A 10,071-nucleotide genomic window follows, 5' to 3' on the forward strand; every position below is an offset into this window, starting at 1 on the left:
TTTTGAGTTTGTGATCTTCTGCTTCTATATCTTTCTATTTACTTGTATTTTAAGTAATTAAGTTGTAATATTACTTTTATCAAATACCGTGTCTTTGTATTATTGTTTAGAGTTGTATCTTGACTTCTGATGGACCCAAAATGAGTACGTTTTAAATATGTAAATCGCAAGCGGACTAATCGTATATATAGTATAAAGTTCGTGTAAGTAAGGATGTCGAATCCAAATTAGTTGTCTAAAATAAAATAACTATTTTCAACCAACATTAATAAACTCTAACCTAGCTGCAAATATTGATGATGAGATATTATGACAAGAAAATCAAATAAAGGCAATAATAAAGAAATTAAAGACAAGATATATACCTAAATTAATAATTGTAAACAAGATGGTTGAAGAAAGATTATTAAGATAATAAAATCAACAAAATATAAGTTCAATAATATTTATAAGTACATTGATTCCCAATTTTATTAATAATAGAAATTAATAAAATTGTCACTTATTCAAATTATATATTCTATTTAAGCACAAATTATTATAGAAATATATGATTTATCTTCAGTTTTTAAGATATAATTTTAAAGTATTTAGTGTAAATCAATATAAAGAAACAACAAATAAATCAATGAATATTATTTATAAGGCAAAACATAATATTTTTGTTCTAAGCATTTGATGTGCACAATTTAATGACACACGTTAATACAAGAATATTATGATTTTGCATTAATGAAGAACAAAGTGTAAATATATGCTAACAATAAAAAATACATGATATTTAAGATGAAAGAATATATTTGAAGAAGAAAAAATCCATAAAATTTGTTGCACAAATGGGAAGTCAACATACAAAATAATAATACTATCTAGTTACATATTGTTTCATCATCACCTTAATAATCTTAAAAAGATTAGAAACTCAGAACTAGAATAGAAATTACAAAACAAAGAGAATACATACTTGAAAAATGCTATTGAAAAACATTAAAATGGAGGAGAGAATGGTAGAGAGAAATTGTAGAAAAGATGATAGTAACCACAAAATTCAAGCACCCCAAAATGGTCTTGAAATTACATATTTATAGCCAAAATGATAGTATTAAAATAATCAACTTAAATTAATTAAATAAAGTAAATATGGCATGTAGATGTAAATTTTGTGGTGCAATGATGATTTGGTGGTGAAATATGTAGAAAAGTTGGGTAAAAATGTGGCATTTTTGGACATTGGGACAATGGGACATTGTTGGGCTCAAGAAAAATTGCTCTTATTTGAGCTTGCTGGGTTTGGCAGCTGAAGGCGGCTGGGCCTTGGGCTGGTGGGCTTCTGGGTTGGGTTGGCCCATGGAGGCTTAGAAGAAAAGGCTGGAGAGGGCAGGCGGGCTAGGCTAGTGCGTGGGTGCGGGTCGACGGGCGCGGGTCAACGGGCATGGGTCAGGCGGAGGCACAGGCTGGGAGAAGGAAGCGAGCCTGTGAGGCTGGGCTTTGGGCTTTGGCAGGCAGGCCCCGTTGGCTTTCTTTTTCTTTTCTTTAAAAAATATCACTTTTCTTTTCTCTTCTCTTCTTTATTTTCAAGCATAACAAAAAATGCAAAGTACATCCTACAAAATTGTTGACCCAGAATTTGGCCAACTGACACGGAGTCAAAATATGCTTGATGTGAATTAATGCGTTGAGAAGAACGTAATGGCAAAAAATAATAAGACACGATATTTTATAGTGGTTCGGCCCCAGGATCTGGTAATAACCTACGTCCACTTAAGCTGTTATTGATGTGAGAATCAAAGGAGTGATCAAAGAACTAGGGTTCAATGAGTTTCACCAACCTCTGAAGAACAATACAATATTTCAGATAGAATTATACTAGTATCACGTAATTCGAAAGCCAAAAATCTCTTTCTTGAGCTATCTTTCTCTATTTATAGGCTCAAGGGGGATTACATGATTTAGTTGCCGATTTTCTCTCCTGAATAACCGGATATTCAGGAGATTTTGTGAGTTAAATTTGGGATCTACAAAGATCTTTACAGTAATATTACATTGCATGCGGAACTATCGACCAGACTGGTCGCAGGTATGACTGGGCTGCTTACTGCTTCTAAAATGTCTTCTGGTCGATACACTAGCAGAGTTCCTCCAGGTATCAGCCACGTGTCCAGGGATCACTCGCCACGTCATCAATGTCACTTTTTTGGATAACATTTGCCCCCCAAGTTTATTTATTACGAGCAATGAATAAACTTTTGAGTGAACGACTCTTCGGTTACCCCGCCTTACGTGTTAGAACCCTTCGTGTGTTCTTGGAAAAAGTAACCTACTCCTGTCTAATCATGACTTTTCGGTTCCCCAGTAATAATTCGACGGCCATTCCGCTTCCCCATACTTCGAAAAAGGGAAACTGATGATTGCACCTTTTTAATGCCACAGACAAACTTATATAATATCTCCGAAATCTTCCTTTTCTTTTTACGCACGCCACTACTCACTCCAGAAACCCTAAAACCAGAGCTCTCGTCTTCTCCCAGAAACCGTTCTTCTGCACTTTCCAAGTTCATCTTGAAAGCACCTCGACTTCCGAAGACTTTTTTCACTTCTCAACGATCTTTTTTCTGGTAAGTCTTCGAATCTTTATGTTTTCTATTTTCGCAATGCATGCTTCTGTATGTCGACTGTTTGAGTTCATCTGCTTCTGGTTTGAGATGCTTGTGAGTAGAATGTCTTGTAGGCGAAAAAGGGTTACGAGTTAGTTTAATAGTCGGGATCATACTTTTAGGACGTAAAATCGAAGTAAAATTTCAATCTTTAGGCCAGTTGGAAAATAGGTTTTTCCCGCCCTAAGGGGAGTTGAAAAAGCTTTTTTGAAATTTTTTTTACTTTCACCCTCTGATCCGTTTGTCAAACTGTTCGTGTGGAAAAATTTAGCTTTTTGTTAGAATGATGTTGTATAAAAGCTTGGCTTTTATACTCGACTAGCGTTATTCTAAAAAGCCTTTAAAAATTCTCCATCCTCACCTCCCCATTCTTCTGTTTGCAGACATTGATGCCAGATTTGTGGGGAGGTGAACGGCCCATCGACGATGATCTTCTCGCCCAGCTGCTCGAAGGTGAAGAACAACCGGCCGACCGAATCCACGAGATTCCCTTCTCACGATCCTCTTCCAGACCTCGTCCTTCTCCTCCTCAAATGGCTCGTTCCAAATCCTCAGGCAATAGAAGACTTGACTCCGACGATAGTCCAAACCTTCCTGCCCAGCCTGATTCGCAGGCTAGGGTTCCCTCGACCAGCGGTCGAAACAATCCTGTTCCTGACCCTAACATCCAAATTAGAGCCCGCCCTCGCCATCAGAATCTGCCTGATGTCGAGTGGTATACTTCCCCGACCAGCTCAGTGACTCTTCGGACGGTTGCTAACTATTTCAGGAAGTATCCCCTCACAGGGCGTAGCTTCCTAGAGGCCAGGATTAAGCAATATGCTAACCTCTCGATTGGTGGATATCTCAACTCTGCCCCGATCAGTCTCTTGCTGACATAGTAGACTGTTTTTTGTACGCCTTCTTCCTCTCGTACTAGTACCGCGCTAGCAGCAACTTCAGTAATCGCCAGGTAAATAAACAAAGTTTCTCCTTCGATTGGCTTTGATAAGATGGGAGGTTGTGCCATATGGGCTTTCAAGGCCTGGAATGCTTGCTCGCAGTCTCCTGTCCATTCAAACTTCTTATTTCCTCTAAGTAGATTGAAAAAAGGGACGCACTTGTCTGTTGATTTCGAAATAAATCTACTTAGGGCTGCGATTCTCCCGGTTAAACTTTGTACATCCTTGATCCTTTCTGGCGACTTCATGTCGATCAGGGCTTTTATCTTGTCGGGGTTGGCCTCGATTCCTCTTGAATTTACAATGAACCCCAAAAACTTCCCTGATCCAACTCCGAAGGAACATTTGAGGGGATTTAGCTTCATCTGGTATTTGTTCAATACATCAAAGCACTCTTGTAAATCCCTCACATGTCCTCCTGCCTTCTTAGAATTTACCAGCATGTCGTCCACGTATACTTCCATGTTTACTCCGATCAGCTCCTTAAACATGTGGTTGACTAGTCGTTGGTAAGTCGCACCTGCGTTTTTTAGTCCGAAGGGCATTACTTTGTAACAGTATAAGCCCGTATCGGTCCGAAAGCTGGTGTGATCCTCGTCGGGGGGATGCATGCTAATCTGGTTGTAGCCCAAATATGCATCCATGAACGAGAGGATCTCGTGCCCTACAGTTGCATCAACCAGCTGGTCGATTCTTGGGAGTGGGAAGCAGTCTTTTGGGCAAGCTTTATTGATGTCTGTAAAATCCACGCAGGTTCGCCATTTGCTATTAGGCTTAGGAACCAGCACTGGATTGGAGACCCACGATGGATAAAAGGCCACCCTGATGAACCCATTCTCCTTTAGTCTTTCAACTTCTTCTTTTAAGGCTCTCGATCTATCCTTATCGAGCAGCCTTCTCTTTTGTTGCACGGGTAGAAAGGTCTTGTCTATATTCAGGACATGGATGATAACTGCAGGATCTATCCCAGTCATATCTTTATGTGACCAGGCAAAAAATTCCTGGTTCTTCCGCAAAAATTCCACCAGTGCGTGCTTCGTGGTAGGTTCTAAGTTTTTCCCAACCTTTACGACTCGGGTCAGGTCTTTTTCGTCGAGTTGGACCTCCTCCAGGTCCTCGACGGGTCCAACGTTTTCTTCAATATCCCCAAAGCGAGGATCTAGATCTCTATCCTCACTTTGGGCAACACCCTATTTGGTGACTTCATCACCAGATTGGGCTTGTGTATCAACTGCCATCTGCAACCTATCTGAGGTAGTGCTCTTCGGCATTCCATTCTTCGCCTTTGTGATTGAGGCCTTGTAACACTCCCTGGCTTCTCTCTGGTTTCCCAACACGCGTCCTACCCCTGCGTCTGTTGGGAGCTTCATGGCCAAGTGCCACATAGAGATGACGGCCCGTAGATCAACCAGTATAGGCCTTCCAATGACGGCATTGTACGCCGAAGGACAATCGACCACTACAAAAGTGGCGAGTAATGTCCTTGTTGCAGGCGCCGTACCTGTCATCACTGGTAGTTTGATCAATCCGGCGGGGGTGAGTCCTTCTCCAGAGAAGCCGTATATCGTTTGGTTGCAGGGCTCCAAGTCCTTAACGGACAATTTCATGCGTTCCAGTGTAGACTTATACAGGATATTCATTGAACTTCCTGTATCGACTAGCACTATCTTCACCATCATGTTGGCCATCTGGATGTCCACGACCAGCGGATCGGAATGTGGGAAACGGACATGTTGGGCATCGCTGTCAGTGAAGGTTATTTCACCTTCCTCTGACCGAGCCTTTTTTGGTGCTCGGTCTTCCATAGTCATCATCTCGATGTCCTGGTCGTGGCACAGAGTCCGAGCATATCGTTCCCTAGCCTTTCCACTATTTCCAGCGAGGTGCGGGCCTCCAAAAATGGTCAATAAGGTGCCAGTCACGGGGGCAGGCTGTAAGGGTGGCGCGCGGGCGCCTGCTCGTTGCTACCCGGAGCTTCTCGTTGGGAATTTCCCGGGGCCCGTACGTATCTTCTCAAGTGTCCTTGTCTAATAAGGAACTCGATTTCGTCTTTCAACTGGTTGCATTCGTTGGTGTCATGTCCGTAGTCGTTATGATAACGACAGAACTTGGTAGTGTCTCTCTTCGAAATATCCTTTCGAATGGGACCAAGTTTCTTATAGGGCACACTAGAACTTGTGGCCTGATAAACCTCTCCTCGTGACTCAACGAGGGCAGTGTAGTTAGTGAACTGAGGTTCATAACGATTACCCTTGGCTCGTTTATTGTCGGAGGTGGAAGGCTCGTTATACGACCGTTTTCCACCATTCTTGCCATTGCTGTCGTTCCCGTTGCCGTTAGGTTTGGACCCGTTAGTGGCTTTGGCGGGCTCGGCTGCTTTCTTATCCTTTCCAGAAGGCTTCCCATCATTGGCAATGGCATCTTCGAGCTTGATGTAACGATCAGCCCGGTCCAAGAATTCCTGGGTAGTTCTCACTCCTTCCTTTCGGAGACTTTTCCAGAGGGGAGAACGACGCCTAACCCTCGCGATTATGGCCATCATTTTGCCTTCGTCCCCCACCGTTTTTGCTCCAGCTGCTGCTCGTATAAAGCGCTGGATGTAGTCCTTCACTGATTCTCCATCCTTCTGGCGAATTTCAACCAGTTGGTTTGCTTCGGTCAGATGCACACGACCTGCATAGAACTGTCCGTAAAACTCCCTTACGAACATTTCCCAGGAAACTATGCTTGTGGGGGGGAACTTAAAAAACCATTCCTGCGCGGCTTCAGAAAGTGTTGCAGGGAAGATCCTGCACCGAGCATCTTCGGACACTTTTTGAATGTCCATTTGTATTTCAAACTTATTGACATGAGACACTGGGTCTCCATACCCGTCAAAGTTTGGAAGCGTAGGCATTTTGAACTTGCTTGGATTTTCTGCATTAGCTATCCTCTGTACGAAAGGAGTGCCTTTCCTCCTATCGTGGTCGATATAAGATGTCCTTCCCCCGACCAGCTGTTGAACTGCCTGGTTGAGGGCATCTATCTGGGCCTGTACAGCGGCAGGTATCGCTGTGGCCTCTGTTGCTGGGGGGACGTTCTCGCCATGCTGCTCACGGAGATCGTTGAGTACGTCTCTCAAATCCTCGTCTCGTCTCCGCTGCTCGCTACCCCCGAGCCGGTTGAAGACATTATTTTGCCTGGGCTGCCCCCCAGCATCCCGTCTATTGGGTTGGTCATCTTGAGGTACCTGGCTCCCGCCTCTACCTCTTTCTTCGTTCCTCCTCCCAGCATTTCCCTTGCCTGAGTCGGCCTCATTATATCCATGGCCATCTCTGAACCTCGATTAGCTATGGTGGGATCGACTGTTCCCTCGATTTCCATCCCTGGCTGAAACGTCCCGAGCGTTAGAGGGCGGCCTGCGCTGGTCGTGGTGTCCCCGTGCATTATCATGCCGTGGGGTCCCCGGACCGCAGAGCCTAACTCTGAGTCCCTCCTATTATCAGGGGGATACTGACCTTTGTTCGGTAGGTTTGGCTCATCGCCCCTACGGCGTCTAGGACTACGAGGCTGATGCTCAGCCCTATTCTGCCTCTGTTGCGGGGGATTGCTGCGACCAGCCTGGGATGGAGGCTGTGCCTCAAGGTCCATCGGGACATCGTCATGGGGCACCTAAGGCTGCTCGGGCCTTTGTGGACTCGAGGGCTGGATTGGTGGGCTAGGATTTGGACCCCTCTGGGGTGGCCCATTTGCAGGATGGTCAGGCTGCGAGACAGGTGCGGCCTGATTCCTAGCCAGTTGCAAGGCTGCCTCGAGGGCTGCCATGGCTTCGCTCTGGCGGCGGTCCATCTCCGCTTGCCTTTCGCTCAACTCCGCGCGCTGCCGTTCAATCTTCTGCTGCTGCCGCGCCACAACTTCGCCAGCAGTCTCTTGACTGGCTCTTAGGTTATCCAGCTCTTCCTACAACGCCCCCAGGGTACTTTTCAGCGTTGCACCGTCCACTTCTTCCTCCTCGAAGTCCAGATGTGGCTCATCTTCTGCCACGCTTGCAGGGGGAGGAGGAGGTGGGTTTGATGGCGCAGCAGTGGCCGCCTGACCAGCCTTCCTTCCAGTTTTCGCCATTGGTTTTCTCAACAATGATAAATCAAGCTCTCAATGAAAGCACCAGAATGTTGACCTAGAATTTGGCCAACTGACACGGAGTCAAAATATGCTTGATGTGAATTAATGCGTTGAGAAGAACGTAATGACAAAAAATAATAAGACACGATATTTTATAGTGGTTCGGCCCCAGGATCTGGTAATAACCTACGTCCACTTAAGCTGTTATTGATGTGAGAATCAAAGGAGTGATCAAAGAACTAGGGTTCAATGAGTTTCACCAACCTCTGAAGAACAATACAATATTTCAGATAGAATTATACTAGTATCACGTAATTCGAAAGCCAAAAATCCCTTTCTTGAGCTATCTTTATCTATTTATAGACTCAAGGGGGATTACATGATTTAGTTGCCGATTTTCTCTCCCGAATAACCAGATATTCAGGAGATTTTGTGAGTTAAATTCGGGATCTACAAAGATCTTTACAGTAATATTACATTGCATGCGGAACTATCGACCAGACTGGTCGCAGGTATGACTGGGCTGCTTACTGCTTCTAAAACGTCTTCTGGTCGATACACTAGCAGAGTTCCTCCAGGTATCAGCCACGTGTCCAGGGATCACTCGCCACGTCATCAATGTCACTTTTTTGGATAACAAAAATAAATAAGCATTAAATTATAATCAAATATTTTCAAATATAAAATAAATCATATTAAGTCCATGAAAAAATTAATTAAAATTTAATTTACTTTGGCAATTAAGTATAATAAAATCACATTTTTAACTTTTAATCTAATATCACTAATTTCAAATAATTAAACTACAACATATTATAATAAAATATCTATAAAAACACACAAAAATTTATAAAATCATGATAAGACTAATAAATTCAAAATTACTTAAAAAACTTAATAAATTAATTAAAAACTTAAGAACTAAGCAACAATTGACTTGCAAAATGTGGTAAAATAACTCTATTTTATAGAGTTATTAACTTCTCTATTCCCATTGAATATATTATATTATTTGTAAAATAATATAACATATATCTAAAAAGCACAAGACAAATAAAAGTTTTGTCTTATTTTTCATGTTTGGATAACTACATTATATATATATATATATTTTGATAAAAAGGTTTTTAAAAGTGTTTGGATAAAAATAAAAAAAAACTTTTATGAGTAAATTAAAAATTATATAAAATTATTATGATTTAGAAAAGAGCTTCTCAAAAGACCTTTTGGGAAAATTGAGCTTAAAAAATTCTTGCCAAAGGGGTCAATATATATAATTTTTTTTGCCAATTAACTTTTAAAACTTTCCCATAAAGTCATATAATCAACTTAATTTCTAAAAACTTGTAACTTTGGCTTGAATTTTTTTCAAAAGGCTATATAGGACTTTTTTTAGCAATTAAGTTTTTAAAAAATCTGTATTAAAAACTAAGAAAAAAGTTTTAAATTTTTTAGTATTTCCATAATATTAACTTTATAAAAATTATAATATGAAAAAAAACTTTATAATAATGATTACTATATACATCAATCCTATACATATATGCATATATATAGGATAATTATATGGTGCATACTTTTTGTGTTTCTTGGCTCGTGAATAGTTTTCAGCGCGATTTTTTTATGACTGTTTATATTGTAGTTATTTAGAGCAACTTGTAAATTTTCAGGAAATTCTGAATAATTTACAGTGTCGAAAACTAGGTTCAAACACGTTATTTTCCACTCGTATAAAAAAATTAGTCACGCGTGCAACAACTTGTTTGAACCTAGTTTTCAACACTGTAAATTATTTGGAATTTCTTGAAAATTTGTAATATTCTCTAAATAACTACAATAAACATGGTCATAAAAAAAATCGCGCCGACAACTATTCACAAGCTGAAAACACAAAAGGTAAACACTGGTACATGCCTTTTAAGATATGCACAGTAGAAGTATCCTATATATTATTGTACATATAAATATATTATTTATGTGTGTGTATATATGTGAATAATTTATATACATATATTTGTACACATAAATTGAATGACAGATTGTAATCCTAAATGAAGGATTTATTTTTCAAGACATCTTATAGATACATGCACGAACTTATAGAATCGTGCATGTCCAAGACATGATTGAATGTCTTTAATAGTCTTGGGGTGGGTAGCTTTGATATGAGTTCAATTTTTGATCGATCGACCACAATTCCTCGTTCTGAAACAACATGCCTCAAGACTATGTTAGATGGCACCATGAACTAATACTTCTCCCAATTGAGTACTAAGCCTTTTTCTTTACATCGTTTAAGCACAAATTATAAATTGAGAATGCTTGATTCATAGGAATCTCCGAAGACTATCAAATTATCCATGAATACTTCTGTA

This window comes from Humulus lupulus, chromosome 9 (assembly GCF_963169125.1).
Source record: "Humulus lupulus chromosome 9, drHumLupu1.1, whole genome shotgun sequence".
NCBI classification, from domain to species: Eukaryota; Viridiplantae; Streptophyta; class Magnoliopsida; order Rosales; family Cannabaceae; genus Humulus; species Humulus lupulus.